We start from the raw sequence: 20,338 nt of genomic DNA, 5'->3' as shown, positions 1-20,338 counted from the left end.
ATCCACTCAGCTGTGCACGAAAATCAACACTGCAGCTCTTTCCCACTTCTTGCACTGCTTCCTATTACTTAATTTAATTAGTAATATGTGCCTGTATGTGTGCTTAAAGAGTAATTTTTTTTTGCATTTATTTTTACCTGGTAAGGTAGAAAAACAACTAAAAGTTAGATGCTTTATTACCTGAAAGTTGACAATTTTTCGTGTTATGGTAAGGGTACAAAAAGCATCATTCATTGTAGAATAACTTATAGTAAACAACCATGCCACCGATTTTCATGGAGAAGTAAAGTATCTCTGGCATGAAATAGTTTTCAATTAAGTTATGGAACTGTTTTCATGAAATTTCATGGAAGTCTGCTTTGAACCTTCATTTACACAAAATGCAATGTAGCTTACATAAGTGTTTTTGAAATATTCTCTAATTTTAGCAGTGTTTTCATTTTGTAAGGTATAATTTGTGTTATTTTTATTTTTTAAAGAAAGGTCATTTATACAGTTTTTAAATCATTAGATGCCTAAAAAAAGCAACTCTCAAAATAGGGAGATTTTTTTGACTGTATTTTCTCTGATCTGACGAGAATTGTAAAAATGACCAACCGTATCTCATCGTGCAGAACGACATGCTGGAGGGCTGGTGTGAAGAATCTGAAAAATGGACTATCCAGTTTTTTGAGTCTGTCTGAGAAGACTGTTGGCTCCAGATTTGATGACTTTTGTTTTTAAATGTGAGCAGATACGATTTAAATAGATCACATAATCGGGTGCAGGTTTGTGGGGCCTCTTAAATATTATCATTTTAGCTAGTTATGTCTCTGTTTGGAAAAAACAAAAAACACCAAGTAATTAATATTTCTCCACAGCATTTCAATATCTTTATGACACAGTTCCAAACCTAATATTTAGGTTACCTAGTACACTAACACATATGGCTTGCTATGCCATTCAGATCTACGTGTCTTGTAATTAGAAGGAAATAGAGCAAGTAAAGTTTGGAGACATGGAGAGTGTTCAAACTGCATACAAGGTACTCATCTGAAAAAAGGGCCTATACTGTGCAGTGTAGCTCAAATGATGTAGATTAGATAAGATTAAAAAAACAAAACAAAGCAAAAAGCCCCACAACCTTTTATGAAAATTAGAACGTGTCCAAAAGGATCAAAATGTCGCAAAATAAATTTTTTTCTGGGACTTCACTGGTTCCACTAATGTCTAGGAAGTTATATATATAGCACGGCTATGGCAGATCAGATACATAAACTTTCCCAAAAATGTTGCTGGTTGTTGGGTATTGCCTGTCTAGTAACTATAGTAAATCCAACTTCTAGTAAAATGTTTTGATATACTCAGTACAAGTGAGTAAAGTAAAATCTTTAGAATAAGGAATGGTTTTACAAGGTCAGGAAAGACTTGCCAAAAAACAGTGATAAAGAAAGAAGCAACTTTGCAGGTGAGGAGCAATGTAATGCATTAATATTCAGTTTGAAGGTCACAAAAAGGAGGAAGACACAAGATTTGTGGGACCAAGAGTGGCGTGCTTTGTAGTAGTTGGATTATCAGAATTTGAATATATTGCATATGATTTCAAAGTTTAGAAGGCCATTGAGGCTTGGAAATAGAGCTTCTGTTTCTGTTTCTTGTAAAATGATTGTGCCATCTTCAACGCACATACACACACACAGTGGTCATACATTGATTAAACTTTTATGATATGATTGAGCCTTCACTAGTCAGAGTCAGTGATAAAGAAAGGCTGTGACGTAAGTTATCTTCCAAGGATCTAAGTGTAATATACTTATAGAAGAACTGAAATATTATGACCTGTTTAGGAAATATAGTGGATTTACTGGAAGACATACCACTATGCATATCTAGTGAGCTTATAAACATACGATGGTCTTCCTATTTTTTAAATTTTGATTTTTAGCATATTGTTTAGCTATCATTACTTGGACAAAATACTTATTTTTTAAGTTCCAGCTTCAAAAGGCTCATTTTTGCTAGGAAAGCAAATTCTAATTTGAGCTTCTGGATCATACAGAAAAATGCAATTCATGTAAATAAAATTACTGTGTTGTTCTCAAAGTCAAGTTAATTTTCATTTGCTGATGCAGAGATACAGAGAAAATGTACATCAAAGTTCATATGTAAACACTCGTTCAGAACACATAATAAATGTTTATTAAAAGATACGCTTCGAGATACACTCCTTATTTAAATCATACACTGTTTACTGCTTAAGACTTTTTATGTAGCCTAGAAATTGCAAAGGAAGAAACTTGATGAGCTTGACTGTGAATACAAGCAGTTGTCTTCTCTTTTTGTTATTCTAAGTCAGTATATGGACTTTGAGAATAGCCTTCCCCACAGCTGTGATTTCTATCTTCTTGGCATCTCGAGTTCTCTTTATAAAATAGTTTAGCTTATTTTAAGATTAGAAGTGACTCTTTTTTAATGTCTTTTATTTGTTGGGCTATTCATTTTTGCTGCTGGCACTTCTTGAGCATTTATAATAAGTAGACAGGTAAGTGAAGGAAAAAGAAAAGGCTGATTTTGTTTTTAGAGCAAATTGCAATTATTCTTTCTATTTACTAAGAAATGTTTACTACTATAACTATTACTTAGTACTACTATATGTCCAATTTTAATGGTGGTACAAATCAACTGGTTTCTTATTCAGTGAGGATTTGGATTAAAAACAATTTTATTGGAGGGAATAGCAGTCATATTTATTTTGTATGGATTGTATTTTTGTTGTTGTTGTCATTTTTATTTTGTGCGTATTCCTTAAAATAATAAGAAAAGTAATTCTAGCTAGAGCATCACAAAATAGAAATGAACATAATTATAACAAAAAAAGCATTAAAAACAACAACTACTACTACTGCATTTGTATAGAAACATTTGTGTAAGACATGATCAAAAACATCTCTGTATACCCAGGCAAAAGTAGTATGTGCTACTAGTAAAAATAAAAAGGAGTTAGTTCCTTATTTAAAGGCAAACTCACTTTTGCAGATGGCTTAAATGAAATATCTTGCTAAGAAAAATATGACTAAGAAAAGAAAGGAAATATTTTTGTTAAGGCCAGAACTTAAAGTCTGTTTTTACAGTATGTCTTCTGGAAAAATTATTGGCACTAAAGTGGAGAACAAAGGCAAAGGAGCAACAGTTCGAAGGGTGGAGATTTAAGATTCTATTGTTTTGGAATCTGAGTACTGATTCTATCAGTGAAGACAATTGTTTCATACTTTTTGTTAGGAACTAGGAAAAATATGTCTTTATACATTCCATTTAAAAAGGAATAATTCATAAAAATGTTGTAAATAAGGTAATACATACATGATATGTACTAGCAGTGCTATTTGACTGGAGTCCACCTTTTCTTAGCAGTTGAAAGGGAGAAATGAAAGGGATAGACAAAGAACAAAGGCAAAAGGAGAGACAGGAGAAAGAGATTAAGAGAGAGAAAGAAAACAGTCTGTCTTATCAAGTGGTTTTGTTTTTTGTTTTTGTTTTTTTTTTAATGATGAGTGATCTATAAGTGAATAACATTCTAACTCAGAGAAATATTTTTACCTTGCTCCAGCTCAGGGAAGAATATTCATTGTTATTAGAAATTAATTCTGATGGCATCTTTTGAAAATCAAGTGAAATTGTGCTACTTGGATATAACCTACAAGGCAAGCATGTTCTCTGTGCAATTAAACGCAACGTACTCCACTAAATAGGGAGAAAACTATTCAAGTTATCTTGGAAGGAAGAATGTACGCTTTGTTTCATTACAATAGCAGACATTTCCAAGCATAACAATGTTAATCTCCAGTTTTATACTTTGCTTAGATCTGCAAAGATGCATTGTATTACTTAAAGAAAAAAAACTAGAACACAGGAATACGATTTTCAGGCTTGTAATTATAGACAGTGCTTTACTTTGTTTCTCTGCATTAAAAAAAGAAAAGAAAACCAGTGTAATAACACTAGTAGGCATATGCAACTGCTAAATGGGATTGTTTATCTGCTGGGACATAAAGACCTCAGCTTGCATTTTGAAATCTATATTGCACTTCATTTCCTTAAAATGGTCTGCGATCGCACTAGGGTTTCCCTTGGTCGTGTTTCCACGCTGCCCCCACACACCTCAGTGATATTTGTATGTATTATGAACAGTGAGTTTGCATAATTTTAGATCTTAGGATTTTACATTCATGCCCAGACCTAATTAAGAGTACCCCATTTTTTTCTGAAGGTGCTGAACTCCTGTAACTCACACAGAAGGGGATCACTAATGCTCAGCACTTCTGCGAATACTTTACTGGAAATCTAGGGGCTTTTATTTTATGTGGTTAAATACTGATATTGAAAGCTTGTGTTAAACCTTTTCATTTGAAAACATGCCTTTTGCCAGTCTCTTTAATGTAGATACTGTGTGCTTTTGTAGCTTTAAATGAACTGCTGCTGGGACTAAGCTATGCCAAATAGCCAAGTAGGTACGGCTTGTGCACTGGGGTTTGATATGGAAAGATGCTGATTCCTTCCTGATTTAAATAGGAAAATTCTGAGTTGCACTCTCATATTATCAACTTTGTATTATGCAGCCTCTGTAGCATTTCAACTGTTTTTATTTCAAATTATCAAAATAAGGGCATTTGGTATTACACACACACAAAAAAAGGTTGAATTATCACAGCAAACATATGGAAAATGCTCCAGTTTGTGGGAAAGTTATTTGAAAAGAAATGAAAAACACAATTTATTTCTGTTTGGGTATTATCAAAGTGAAGAATTAATGTTGTGTGGGGCAGGACAATGAAAATATTTGACTTAATTTGGCTTCATAGAAAGCTATCAAAATAAATGAGTTGGAGCATATGAAGGTATAGAATTGGGAAGCTACTGAGGAAGTTAAATGTTTCTCACCACTTTTCTCCATCCTCTTCTCCATCCCAGCCTAATGCAGATGTGATTGCTTCTGGTGGTTTACTTAGACATCAGCAACAGCTGCCAGGTGAGCCATGTGCACGTCTCCTTCTCTCTCCTTTCCTAGCTTGCTTTGCCCATACCCTTCTTTTGCTCTCAGTGAGTCCTCCTGTGTGGTAGCTTTGCCTGTGCCCTTCAGTTCCAGCTACCAGAATGCAGGATTTAAAAGGCATGAATTATCTTGTGCTGACCATTAGACCCATGGGTTACCTTTGTGTGACATGCAAAGATCTACAAAATGGTTATACAGCTTTTAAAGTCCAAAGTAGGAATTTGGTGTGATTTACACTGATGCATGGGCTTTGAGCAAAGACTTATTTTAATGCTAGTGCAAGAAAATGACTCTGTTATGTAGAGAAAAGAATTTCTATAGCCTTTGGATCTTTCTCAGCTCAGTCTGTGAGTCTTCTGACGTGAGAATTTCAGAACTAATATTACTGTGTTATGATATGTAATAATACATAGTTAAGAATAATTTTCTTGTTCATCTGCACTTAAAAAAAAAAAAAAAAAAAAAAAAAAAAAAAAAAATTATCCGGGGATTTAAAATAATTTATTATGGGGAAAAATGTAACTGTGATGTTATAATTACTTTAATAATATTTTAGAAGTTTGAGTAATAGATTTTTACCAGAAGATCTTTATCTGCTGCTAAATAGTTGGCTGTACCCTCAATCTTGTAATATTCCTTTGTAATACATACTAAAATTTCCCATTTAAATTGTATTAATTTATACTACAACTTAATTGTCCGTAGAAATAGGCAACTAATTGTATCATAACTTACAAATAGGCAACTTTTCAGCTTGCTTATGTGTTGAATTATTTTTTTGATACTTATTTCCCTGAAAAAAATTCCAAAATATTCTGTGGAACAAAAGAATAAGAAATGGGATAGTGGTTATTCTGTTGCTTGTGAATTCAGGGTTTTTCTTCCATTTGAGAGATGATGCAGCCATATTTGGCTAATTTGATTTTATGTTACTGCGTATTTGTATTTTTATCTTCTCTTTTTTTTTCCTCTGGAGGCTGGAGGCATCTAGCTCAATATTTGCATGAGCAGCCAATGTAACTTTCTCATGTGAGTTTTGGAAATTGTGGCAAATTATATACAAAACAAAACAACAACAACAAAAAAAAAAAAAAAAAAAAAAAAAACAGAAACAAAGAAACAAAAAGCTTCTAGGTTTCTCTTTCTTTATGGAGGAATAGCAAAATCCCAGGAAATATTAAGGCCTAATGGACAGACCAAAGTTCACCATTTCTGTAAGTGTGCAGCACAGCAATTGAGCTAATTTTGTTTTTGTCTTTCTTTACATGAAATAAATACTCTTGTCAACTCTTAGAAAGTTGTTTTAAGTTCTGGTATGGTATTGTATTCCACCATTCTGAATGGTATGCAAATAGCCTTGGTTGGAAAGATGAGGCCACCGTTATGAAAGCACATATGTCTTTGTGTTATGAATGGGGAGTGTGCTGTGATTATCATAAATCGAACCATTTTCTTAGCTGTGATTTTGTTTGGGGCGCAAGAGCTGATAAAGTGTAGAGCATACAGACAGGCCCAAAAAGTTCAGTGAGATTGCTGAGGCCGGAGGAGGCAACGTGGTCCTGGCACAGTAGGTGCATTCAAGATGCATTTTATTGACAGAAATGCCCTGAGTCAGTACAATGCAAGTAGTGGGGAGAGGAGAAGGAAAGGAGACCCTTTTTTCCAAGGGACCTCTTTTCTGAGTGGGCAGCAGATGGAATGTACTGGAAATACTTAGGTCATACTAACAAATAAAGAGCAACACAGAGTCCCATGAAGCAGTGTTTCTGCCTATACAGCAAAAGAAATCTGGTCTCAGAGCCACAGATGCAATGGCAGTGACTCACAGTCTGCAAACTGTGGGATACTCCCTTTGTAAAGTGCAGTGGAATGAGCAGCTCTTCAGATGCAAAATCTTCTCTAAGACCCACAACTGAGCTTTGAACAGAAACGTTTTGACTTGTCAGCAACAACAACAAAAGTGGCTCACTTCAGGAAAAGAAAAGAGGAAACAAGATAAAAAGCATACAATTTAGTTGTGAAAATAAATATTTGAGGGGAAAGAAAAAAAGCAAAAAAGCACAGCACTTTAAGGAGCTGAGATTCCTGTTCTAGTGATTTGATTTCCTCTCCCCCCCCCACCTCCCCATTTATTTATTTATTTATTTTTCAAATATCTTTTGTACATATCCTAATGAAGTTCTCCCTCAGGGTGTAGTTCATGGGAAATATTCTCATTTTGCTGCCTACACAAACACTATGGGTTGATTGGTATTTTCTGTTCTCACTTAAACATGTTCCAAACAGACATCAGAGTTTGATGTGAGCCTCACGTGTAGTTGTTTTGATTTAGGACTTCGGCACTTGAGGAAAAAAGAAAGTACTTTTAATTAGGGTTGCTACTCTACAACAGTAGAGTACTACAACAGTAGTAATGTTAGTTTCAAGGTTTTAGAACATAAACAAAATTTATGGAGGCAGAACATGCAGTTTTATTAACATATTGTTAAGGAGAAGAAAATTTCTGCTCCTGTAACTTCTACAAGTGACTTTTTACTAGTGACATCAGCCCTTGTTACTTTTTGCTGCTTAGTCTTTACAGTGTACCAGTTAAAGAATATCAGTGCATCATATTCAGCTGCTTGCCAGCTGTGGAACATCCCATCAGCGCAACATAAGGTGAGAGCAAATAACATAGTGTAACTTACGTCATGAGATGTCAGGTAATATAGAGATTTAAAAGTTTGAGAGGTTTCCATTATGCTTCAGATTTCCCCAAGGAGAAGAAGAGGAATGGGAGGTTGGGCTGACTCTGAAGCCCCCGTGCTTTTCCACCGTTGGCCTATGGCAGTCTATCAAGCCCACACACATGGCTCTTGTGACAGTCCTTTTGGTGAGGTGTGCTATGGGATGATGCTGGTTAGGCTACACTTTATGCTGTGAATGATATTACCTGTAAAAGGTTGCCTTATATTCTAATGTAACTTGGTAATGTGTCTCCAGCAGAGTGGTGAATAAAACTGGTCAATCTGGGTACCCTCTAAGATTTCTGATCTGCTTGGTGGGTAGCCAGTGTTCCTGATGCATGGCTAGCTGTAGGATCATGCACTTTAAGAGGAGAACTTGGAGAAATCTTGCATTCTTTTGTCGCACTTGCATTCACATGGGAACATAAACTCATGTCTTCACTGAAGCTATATTTTCGTTGCACTATTAAAAAAAAAGAAAAAAAAAAAAGAGGGGGAGAGAGAGAAAGAGAAAATAAAACAGCTACCCTTTCTATATATACATAAAAAGAACTCTGTTCACATACCTACTGTGACATTCAAATGATATTCCAAAGAGTGATCCCAGCAGGACTTGGTTGCCAAAACCCTCTACTTGTGTTTTGTTGTTTCTGTTTTAGAAAGTTTCAGAATGGTCATACTAAAGTTATTTTAATGGTCTGAGCAGCTTAATAGCACAACTTCAGAGAAAATAGAATGGTGGTACTTTGTGCTTAAAACAAATACTGTGCTGCTAAGGTAATCTGTGTCTGTGTATGAAGAAGTTCAAGTGTGTAGCAAAACTGTTGTATGTGTGGCATAATTAAAAAAGTATGTTTTGAAGTGTTTAAAGATAGTTTTGAAACTTTCTTTTTCGAGAAATAATAAAGTATTTTAATTTAAACCCTTAATTTAAGCTGAAATGTGCAGGAGGTGATCTTACAGTGTTCAGTGCCCTTTTCTACCAATCTGGAGAAAAGATTATTGCCAATTGCACACTGTGTATGTGGTGAGAATAATTCAACACCTCTTGAGGAAACGATATTTTTAAAATATCCCACAGTCGCGGATGGATTTTTTTGTTTTGCTCAGTGGACAGTGAAGGAAATGATGTTTTCTGACAGATAAAACCCAAGTCGCATTCGTCTGTATGAATTATAATGCACAGCACCCATAACAGCTAAAATAGCTAATAGAAATAAAATATATCTAAATTCAAATGATAAAAAAGTTCAGTGGTGGCACAGATATGATGTTGCATAATCATTCAAAGCTTTTTCTGTATCTTACAATACAATACTCACTACTTTGGTGAAGATTCAAAGCTTATTGTAGGCTGTATTTTACTGGGGTAAATTTTGTTCAGACATTGGTAATGTACATGGGGTCTGTAAGCTACTTAAAAATGAGAGCCAAAGTTGTGTTATTTAGCAGCCCAAACTTCCACAGGGGATAAAATAACTTGATAGAGAATGTGAAATGCATCTACACAAAGCACATATATGTCATCAAGATTGTTCTGTTTAGATTTACACTGATGCACTTTTGATGAACTTCAGATTCTGCTGCAGCTTATAAGGAAAAATGTGCCTTAGGACTGGGGCAGTGTTGATTTCCTTAGTTGTGCCATGCCAGTATCATTTTTACTATATATTTCTTTAAAGATAGAAAACTGTTTTTCAATTCCAAAATAGTCAGGATGCATTTAGAAGTGTGTGTATAGATAGGTAGGTGGTGTTTTTTTGGTTCTTTAAAAAAAAATTTTTGAAGCTGTGTTTTGAAAACTGAAAGACCTCCTAAGTCTGTGTTCAAGCACTTTGAGCAGTAACATTGATTTTAGAATTTTAGCGTAGCAAGTATCTGAAGCATACAGTCTCTGGCACTGGTGCTGCTACTGTGCACACAGATAAACTTTTTATATGTTCATAATTGTAAAGGAACAAAGTTGCAAAATTAGGTGTTATAAAACAACATGGAAACACAGTTTCAGTTTATTAATACGTATCTTGATAAAATATTTATTGTGAACTGTGACATGGGTGTGTGCTGTGAGGGCATCTTGTTTCAATTCTGCTCTTCACTTACTAGATCTGCAGGCTTCCATTTGATCTCTGAGCCAAGATAAAACCCACAATGAGAACCAAACAGTACAAATAAACAAAAATGTCTGGGTAAAGGGTGTAAAACAGAAGAAGTATTCCACTCAGTCCAGTGGTACGTGCGACCAGATGCTGCTATTCTAAGGCAGCAACCTCAGACAGGGTTTGTCAGCTGTGGTATGGAGGGGATGGAGCTGCTTGGCTCCATTGGATGCTGGAAGCAGCAGTGGCAGGGAGGGGCACGGCTGCCCGAGTGCTGCTGTAGTGCTGCACATACCGTCTTTGCACTGGCTTAGTAATTAGTGGTGGCTGAGCAAGAGCATGAAAGGCATGGGGTTTGTTATCCTTTCTTGAATGCGATTTGAATGTGCCTTGCCTATCTGACTCTGGGGATTTTATGTGAGACTTCTGTTAAAGTTTTTTGTAAAAATGGTTCTGTTAATCAATAATTCCCAATATATTGGTCGTTCTTAGCTGTTTTATGAGAGGCTTGGAAGTCAGTGCATTGAGGAGGACTGGGTTGGTGAAGGATTATTCAGAAAGATCAGGGTCTGGGCAAGGCTGCTTTTGTAACAGCTTGTCACTGGTTTCATTCAGTAGAGCTAGAACTTGGGCACAGCTAGGTCACTGATTCAGGATGAGCAATGCTTCCAAACTGGTTTCCATTACCTGAGGAAACTTAAGAGTCTGAGTTCTTCTTGTGCTAGGCTTCCTCTGTTCCCCTGTCTGAATGGATGAAGGGAAACCCTTTTGCTACAGTTGCTTAAATGTTTAGTAGTGAGTTTAGCACTTACGGCTCTTGATTTCAAAGGGACTAGCCCCAGAAATAAGCACAGCTGTTGTACACTCAGGAGTGTTTTCAGGACTGTGTCTTAGCAGCACTTGTACAGGGCTTGGGTGGTATTAACAATTTCAGGTCCTGAACCTGTAAACTCTTATGTTTCAGTAACACTATTCTTGAGAACAGTCCAGTAGTACTCACATGAGTGCAATTATGGGCACAATTAAGTGCTTGCAAGTTCATGGCATCAGTTTTCAAAGGGACCGTAAATTCTATAGTCCATTGCAAAATTATATATGCTGCAATGACCTGTGAAATTGCCACATGCATCTATGGCTATGTGAAGTGAACTGCACATTTCTAATACCAAGTTCTACCGCTGTTTAAATGATCAAGTCGCATCACTCACACGGACAATTCCAAGCAAATGAATTAAGCGATAAGAGATTTCTTATGGGTGTAAAGTTAATGATTTGTTTAAATGTTTGCCGGGCTGTTGTAATGGATTTAACTGTTGAAATTTGCAGTTCTATTCAACGTACTGAATCATAAATGTGGTACCTGGGTTCTTGCACCATGTGATAGATAAGCTATTGAGTTTGCATAGTGAATGTGTAACAGGGGCTGGACTAAAAGTCTCTGAAGTTGCTGGAAAGCTTTTCACTGACTGCTATGAAAGGAAAATCAGGCCCCATCTAGAAAAAACTGGTCGTCTTGGTTTTGTTACAGATTTTCAATACTGTACATATTTGAAATCTGCAAGTATTAAAATCATGTCCCTACATCCAAGGTGACATAATGCCATTATTTTTCCTTGTCTCACTTTGATTGCTCACTTTTGTTATCTTTGGGTAAAATCCTCTCAGACTTTGTTTCTAATTGGTTATATGCCAGATAGTGTTGATTTCTTCATTAGGTACAGTTAACGTCTTGTGTTTTTTGAGATCTTGAAGATAAGCAAAATCAAGAAAAAACAACATTTCTTATATTTTCTTTGGTATACAGAGCAGATTATAAATGTGGCAATAAAAACAAGTGGTCTTTTTTGTATTGACAGTGGGAGAAAATCATTTCTTAAAATTGAGCAATGTAGTAGATCACAGTTATAGGTAGCCTGAAGTCAGGAAAAGCCATGTTTGTAGCTGGGAAAAGGTAACTACCAGGATTGTTAATTCTCTTTAAAAGCAAAAAGGACAATTCCATAGGAGCATCCTTATTTTTTTTTTCCATCAACTTTTAAAAAGTTAGCTTGTGTTATTTATTTGAAGTCCCCAAGGTGGGCGATGTGGTGTCTGTTTGGATGCAAGGTAGGCATTGCTTCACTTCTCAACATAAAATATCAGTGTCTGAGAAGTGAATAATTCCTAAAGAAAAACTCTTATTAAAGTAAATAAATAAAACTACAAAATTAAGCACTTCAGCGTCACAGATGCTTGTTTAGGGTTGTCGTTGGAGAGCTACTTGGGCACTGATATTATGCTTTGTAGTTGCTATGGAAACTTTTTTACTACATGCAGTTAGGGAATAAGAAAAGGGAAGTAATTTTGCATTCCTAACTCCAGTTTCCTAGTAATAAGAGGGATGGATTGTAGATTACCAAATTGCTACCAAAGCTTTCTGGAAAATCCTGAAGTTATTAATCTCCAGAAGGAGGAGGTAAAAGTATGCTTATAACCTTCTACGGAGAAACAGGACTAAATGGCATGTTTTTTGTCATGCACAGACTAATCAATTAAAAAAAAACACCAAAAAACAGTATTTCAGTTGTCCTTGAGGGTGAAGAGGGATGGGGGGGAGAAAGGTTGATCAAAAAGTAGGTCTTATACAAACCCAGAATGAATCCTAAGTCATTTCAAACATGAACAACAAAAATGCTGGAATAATTATGTCTAACACATTCTTTAACATACATTTAATGTATCTTCTTTATTCTTTTGAAATAATCTTGATATAAGATCCAGGAAACTGATTCTAATATAGGAGTTGTGTGCATACATAGAAACTTGATCACAGGATTCCTCTTCTGTTTGCCAATGGATTTAAATGCAGTAATGAACAAGACTTGAACATATACAGAACTAATTTTGAGTGAAGATTCTGTATTTTTTCTGAAACAAAACGCTTTTTTTCCAACAGTGTTTAATTGATTGTTATATATGAATGTCTTTAATCTGAATTTCTGATGAAATATGAATAAACAGGATTTATATGAGAGAGTTGATCAGGTATTCTTTTTACTTTAATCTAAAAAATTGTCTTTAATAAGAATTGTTTTATTAATAAAGTTGGAGTTTTAGTGTTTACCTAATTTGATATAAATTTGTCAGACTTCTTTCTGACAGAGTACTTTGGGCATAAATAGTGTAAACCAGAAAATTTTTATCACGTTGCTGCTGTTCCTTTTTCAAAGAACATCTTTCTTAAGAATGATGACTTTTTTTTTTTTAATTGACATCAAAGAAAAAGCATTGACAAGTGTAACTTGTGTAGGTACTCAGCATTTTCTGTGCTTGATTTTCACAAAATTTTTCTTTCAAATTGGTTCTTTCAGATGTTCTTTTGAAGTCTTTCCCAATGCCAGTTTAAATTTCATCTGAAGGCTTTCAATTCGAGGAGAAAACCAATATGTCACAGAATTATGTTCAAGGATATCGCAGCATAGAGATTTGAGTATAAATATTGATTAGATCTCTTAATTTTGCTTTCCTGTTTGTGAACTTGTCAATTAATTTCCAGAGGGATATGAAAAATAGGTTTTAGACAAAGATAATCCACTATAATCCCAAAACAGAAATCAGAGGACAAAATAGTCACAGCAATAAATTATTCCGTTATACATTCTTGTTACCTTGATTCCTCCAAAATTTTTCAAATCCCTTGCTTAAGGTCACAGGAAATATGAACCTTGCCAGAACCTTAAAATAAAGAGATTGATAATACATAAAAGAAAAAAGGTAGATTATTTTAAATAACATTTTAAAAATTTGATTATGGTAATGGAACATTTTTTCTTTGAATTTACTTGTCATATTTATGAGTGGATTTTTTTTACTATCCCCATAAATTGGATATTCTCAGTTTTTGTTGATTAGATAAAGCTTTAAAATATTACAGAAAGTTCAAAGTTGGCTCCAGTCATTTCACATCAATCTATTAGAAAACATATGCTCTCACAGACAGATGGGCACAGAGCAGCTTCTGCAAAAGTTTTTCTATAGTCAGAAGTTTATAAGGTGTAGGAGACTGTGGTTCATTAGCATGTTTTGGTAATTTCCACCACCTCGCTCTCTCGCTTAGCTCTGTTAATTTAGAGTTAGAAACAAAAGAGAGTTTCTTTATGGGGGGTGGTCATTCTGACTTCTGTAGTCATTACTGACTTGCATTTGTAAAAGAAATAATTTGGCACATACCACCATCTGTTTAAAGTCAGTGTTGTATGCAAGTCATACACTTGCATGTTATATTCTAAGATGATCGTGCAGATGCAAATGAGAGTCAAGGGTTGGGCAGGAAGATAAAAGAGTTAGGAACAGAAGGGTGGTATAGTAAATACAGGCACTCTTATTCTGGCCTTGAAGACACACATTAATGATGATGGCGGGTCTCAGGATTAAAAGGAATTACTAGTTTTTAAATATATTTCATATATTATATATATTATATATATATTTTTAAGTGTCAATGTGTCTTTTTTTTTTTTTTTTTTTAATGTTTTATCTGCTTTATGAAAGAACAACTTGATTTCCAGTACACGTTTTCTACAAAAATTCTGATTAGAAGGAGAGGCATAAATAACAAGTAAAAACTTCAGTAGTATTATTGTGAGAAACAAGGGTTTAACACAGTAAGAACACTCATTAAGCACTTATGTAAGCTGCACAGTGTTTACCCAGGTTGCAAAGTTTGGATGCGATGTTCTGCTCTGCTTTTAACATTGGCTTTCTCTTCATGTACCTATTCAAATATGTAAGTATTATTAAAGCATACCCCCAGCTGATTGTGGCAGAAAATATTGCTTGATGAAGCATGTGAGTTTTGACAATTCTGGTTGCAAACAGTTCTCAAAACCAACGCTTTCTTGGCAAATTTGTGTAGTTCATGCATATGCTAAGAATTATTACCGTTAATTTGGAGAAAAGGTTTCATGGAAGCTGAAACCGTTTGTTTTGGAACAAACAGAAAAAAACTGAAGGACTTGCTTACTTACTTGATTAAATGCAAAAGTGAGACCGCACGTAGGATTTTGTTGTGCTGTGATAGAACTTATTTTACCAGCCACTTTCATAACCTTTAAACAGCCTTAAATAGTACATATGAAAAACACATTCATAACAGATTCCCCACAGGGAATTTTCTTTGGTTTAAGAAAATTTTATTAAAGATTGGCATTGCAAATAACATTTTTCATAACTATATGTAGACCTGTTAAAATTTTTATTAAAACTGGAGTTTGGCCTGTTCTTTTTCATCATTCTATCAGATATTAAACTCCAGCAGCAGCTGTAGGAAATAGAGAAAGGGATTTTCAAAGGGATTTGAGTCTCCCTGTCTCTGTGCCTTTAGTGATCATATTATCATAACTATCACACATAACAAAGCTCTAAATCTGTAATTCAGATAAAGTAGTCAGGACTTTGAAATACAAAAATCCAAACATATGCTGTAACATTTTTTTTGCAGTCCTGGCTCCTTTAACATGGATTTTGTAAACTTGAAGAGGTATCCAACAGATTTTGTATACTAACACATCTAAATGACATTATTACTTAAACATTGGACTGACACTTAATGAACGGTATGTTCTATTATGCCTACCGTGGTTTCACTAAGAACGTGTCAGACACTGTTCTCCAAATGATGTGCAAACCACTAAAGGTTAATAAGAAATGATGTTAGAAGTCTTTTTTTTTTTTTTTTACTGAATTATGTAAGCTAAACTGCTGTGGAGGCAATGCCCGTCTCCTCTACAGTGTGTGAGCCCTGGTTCATGAGGACACAGCTCAGCAAAGTGCTGTGTTGAAATGGTAAGTGGGAACACAATTCTCTGATGAACTTAAAAAGCTGAAAATGCAAGGTACTGAAAGTCAAAGAGGTTAACTTTTAAATTAAGAGCGACGTGGTGCAAAAGAAATGGTTTCTGAAGTATTTTAAGTACTTCTGTATGTTTATTTACATTGAGAGGATGGTTTTCATACTAAGTGCCTAGGGAAAACAGTGGTTGTATTGTGAAAAGTTAGGAAAACTCAAAATCTCAGTATCAAACAGGCTTGTAGATGAGCAGTAGCTTATATATTTATTGTAACACTGCCTTCTGCTGGTCACACCTCATTTATGATGTAAGTGAAAATGCTGTATAATAATGGGATGTTCTGTTTGTCTGAAATTGTTCTCAGATATGAGACAGTTGGTGCTTAGGAAATATTTGTATGGAAATAGTGTACCTCTATCAAACTTGTATATATTAGGGACAAACACATGGCACCTATGTTGTATGTTTACAGCTGTTAAACTGATACTTTCTCGGTCACAGCTGAGATAATTTTTCATGTGTAGCATGTAGAAGAGTTATTACATCTTTCCACTTGGTTGTTAAATTGATTCTTACTTTAGATATTTCTGCAGACTCAGATTTTTCTGCTTGTTTCTGTGTTTTTGTCCCGCTGGAAGGCTTTGTTTGTCAGAGTATATACCAAGCAAGACATCTGCAGAGAAATTTTTGTTTAATGACGACAGTCTAAATATAACAGAGACTTTTAGATCTATGTGTTTATGTAGATATTTAAGCACGTGTTTGCATGAACTGCACTTTTTGTTGGTAAGTGCTTCATTATTCCTCAGCTGGCCGTTCAAAATACACACATATATTATGATAATAACTCCTTAGAGGAAAAGGGCAGGATTTAGAACATGGTTTCTGTTTTACTATCGAGAATGTAGAACACAGCTTTTAATTTTTAAAAAATCCTCTATGTAACGCAACAGTAGGGAGATTTTTTTTCTGTTTTCTTATATGTATAAATAGTAAAAAGTGTAATGTGAATTTATATATATATACCTATTTGCACGTCTGTCAAAATTAAGGAAAATATTTACCACTGTCTGATGGCTTTAACATAATAGGTTGAAGAGATTTGAAATGATTCTGTGTTTCATCTGGATATAAAACCTGAAATTAAAAGTCGAATATTCACTAAGAGTTATCTTCAGTTGCAGAGAATATAATGGGTAAAACATGAGTTTACTCAAACATTGGCATGCATGTCTGGCTGCCTACAGTAAAATTAATGACTAGATTGTGCAGTGTGGGAAATTTTTTATTTTACTTTGGTTTTCCTGAAGAAGCAAAACCCTGCTTTAGTTGCCCGAGGCTATGTTTTTAAGCACCTTTATTACAGCACAGCTAAAAACCCAGCTATCTGACAAAATGCATTCTGTTTTATTGCAGAGGATTACTTCAAAAAGCACAGTTCTGTACATTCTAGGGATAATTTAAACACCAGCAATCCCTATTGTGCAGCAAATAAAGAGTAATTATCCACAACGCATACTGGAATTGCATTTTAATGGACAAGGCACTTCAGAAAGTCTGCAGATGGTACATTTCCTCTTTTAAGTTTCTTCCCTGAATCGGGGGCCTCGCCCGACAGCCTGAGGAGCTGTACCCTGACTGCATGGGATCTCAGAGGAGCCCCAGCCATGGCTCACAGACCCGCCATCCTTGGAGGATCACTACAGTCCCATCTGACTCGTGTAGTATGAACTTCAGGTTTTAATAATCAAAGAACAGCCTAACTCCATGTGCGCATGTTTTTAAATTCCAAATCTCGTCTTAGATGTAGCAGTAATTAAAAAGTCACTTGTAAAATGGTAATGGAATCAGCCTTGTAAGAGCAGATATAGCAAAATGCATAATGAAATGCTTGATGCCACTGCTAGGGCTGAGCTGGGAAAGACTGGGTCCTGCTAAAAATATAGAAAAATATGGAAAAATACCAGTAAGGATTTAATCTTTGCTGGTGCAGGGAAAAAGGATTTAATGGACAGAGAGCTGACCAAGAACTGTGCAGTACTAATGAAGTTTCTTTTACCTTTTTGTGGATAGCAGTTGAACTGAACTATTCTTACGAAATTCAGTGAAAATCCCTGTTTATTATATATTTGTCTCAATGTGTTAATTACAAGCATCTGTGCCTGTGATTTACTCACATGGGTGAGCTCGCTTGTATATATACTCATAGAACATGTGTAAGAGCAAAAATCTCAGAGTGGATTTACGTTTCAGAGTGGTCACAACAAAATACAAATGTACTTAAACCTGAGTGTTAAAGTGTGTGTATCCAGAGAGATAATATGTGATAGTGGGCAGCGTAATTCACTCTCATTTCTCTGAGTTAGTGAGGACTGCATAATTCATGAATGGCAGAGTAAAGTCAAGCCAGGATTGAGTTGCACATGGACATCACTATTGACTGTGTACATCGCATACTGCCCTTCTGGCTATATTTTTTTAAAAATACGTTGTTTTTTTTTTTTTTAATGTTGGCATTGTTGTCTTTTCCATTCCTGATTGTTGAGGCTATTTTCCAATGATATCTTTATAAAAGTTTTTTGTGTTGTCCAGAAGAAAGGGATTCCTTTCTTCCACTCAGATCACTTTATACTGGTAGGCATCAGAGCATGGCTGACACTGCTGTTGGGCTTTCCAAAATATCTTCTAGTGCTTCTGCGTTTTTATTTCACAATTGTCTTTGAGCTCTTACTGCTCCCTTTAGTGTGTATTTATTCTTATGCATGATCTTTTATTTCAGACTTATTGGGCTGTTTTTTTCCTCTTTTTTTTTTTCTCTTTTCTTTTTTGTGTCCCTGTATGTATTGTTTAGATTATACAACCTGTAATGGGCTTTTAGGAAATCAGATGAGTAGGAAAACAGCAATTGATTATTCCTTATACAATAGCAGAATTAGCAGAGCTAAAACCTCCTCATAATCTAAGCCTGATCAACTGCGTAATGAAACATATTTCAGAGCTTTAGATACAGAGGAAAGATCCATGTATGTTTTTATTAAAAAAAAAAAAAAAAAAAAAAGCTTTAAAATACTAAGGATAAGAAAGTAAAAGCATAAGCAAATCAACACTGTCATTTTACACTTACAAACTTATATCCAAAAAATCCATTTTCAGTCTATTATTTTGTTCAATTGGTCCCTGAAATTCCAAAGCCGAAAAGTACTTGTAGAAGTCTTTTTTTTTTTTTTTTCAGCCAAGTTTTTATTTACTAAATGAAATATTTTGTTTGTGACATAGAGGTGTTATGAAGTGGATAAATTTCTTCGATTTGTAATATGGGTTGCAGATTATATATCAAAACATGTGGATTACAATGATTAAATATGTATAAAATCAGCATAATCCATTCATATGTTTGTAAGGACCCAGAGTCCTCCAGAGAGAGTCACAAATCCACTTGATGTTCTGGAGTGCTGGATTTTTTTCCTTCCTGATTTTATCTGAAATGTGTGTAAAAATTCAAAAATCAAAGGGATCCCTCTTGGTTACAACTAAGTAGTCTAAAACACATGTATTTATCCTGCCTAAACTTGGTAGAGCCCTGTGCTTTTGTGCTTTTTTTTCCTCTCTATTTTTCTTTGAAAATGATCTATTTCCATTTCAGCTGGCAGCACCTATCTGGGAGACTTGAAGCAAACAGTTCATTTCGAAGTAAGCCCCATCTCTCCTAGGGAGATCTTTCACAGTGTGAACGGACGTCATTCTGAGAGGATCCCAGGTATTTGTGAGATGTCTGTCTACATTGTGTGTTAAAAGAAATGATTTCTTTCATGTCTTTTGAAAGCCTATTTTGCCCAGACGTTCAGAAAGCCGTAACATGAGCATATGTGGGAGACAATTAAGCCAATCACGTACAATCCTAATTCAATTTATTTTTGTGTTTTTACTACTCTGCTTTGTTTCTTAATTTCGAATGAATAACCCTAAAATATGGGTTACTCACTCTCAGGGGAAAAAGAGGTGCCAGTCTAGGAATGTCCTGCATAGACCCGCTTATCTGTAAAAATAGATATAACACAGGGAGAAAAATCCCATGTTATGCACCGGTGTGACTATCACCCCTCTTTCACACCAGTTTTACACCTGTGTCAATTATCACCTGCATTCTGTCCATCTCTACTGGCTTCGGCAGGAGACGAGTGAGCTTTAGAATAAATATCCTATTGTGTAATTATTTTAGTTCATTGAAATGTTTTTAGGTTGGTTGTTTTTTTTATCTAATTAGAAGCATAAAACATTTCCAACATATTTCATAAGCACTGAGAAGAATCAAACACGCTGAATTTTTTTTCCTTAATTAAGCGGAACAGACGAATTTCAATTTTTCATGACAGCCATTATTGTAAATCCTGTAAGTAATACTATTGCGATCATTCTGGGGGCATCAGACAGGTATTTAACAGTTTGGTTCATGTTGCCTAGGACAACAAAAATGCTGCTATGCTGCATCTCAAAGCTTCTGGGATGAAATGAGTTGTGACATACCAGGGAAGATTAAATTTGTAACAGATAGAACACCTTTGAAGTACTAGCTTATGATTTCACAGTGGCATTAGGAGTCTTACTGCAGTATTTAAGCAGTTAGAAAGAATGCTGGCTATTAGTGGTTGAATTTTA

General features: G+C 35.1%; 1 long non-coding RNA gene across 1 annotated transcript; it reads left to right on the top strand.

Moving 5' to 3' along the window:
- Positions 1–701: 701 nt before the first annotated feature.
- Positions 702–19,343, top strand: LOC122179825. Its single transcript, XR_006178840.1, has 3 exons — positions 702–725; positions 4,948–5,005; positions 19,326–19,343. It is a non-coding gene; the product is annotated as an uncharacterized LOC122179825 (long non-coding RNA).
- The last annotated feature ends 995 nt before the right edge of the window (positions 19,344–20,338 follow it).

This window comes from Lagopus leucura, unplaced genomic scaffold (genome assembly GCF_019238085.1).
Source record: "Lagopus leucura isolate 7727_CA_CO unplaced genomic scaffold, USGS_WTPT01 Super-Scaffold_100004, whole genome shotgun sequence".
NCBI classification, from domain to species: domain Eukaryota; kingdom Metazoa; phylum Chordata; class Aves; order Galliformes; family Phasianidae; genus Lagopus; species Lagopus leucura.
Note: the sequence above shows the minus strand (reverse complement) of the source record. Positions and strands in the feature narration are given on the sequence as shown.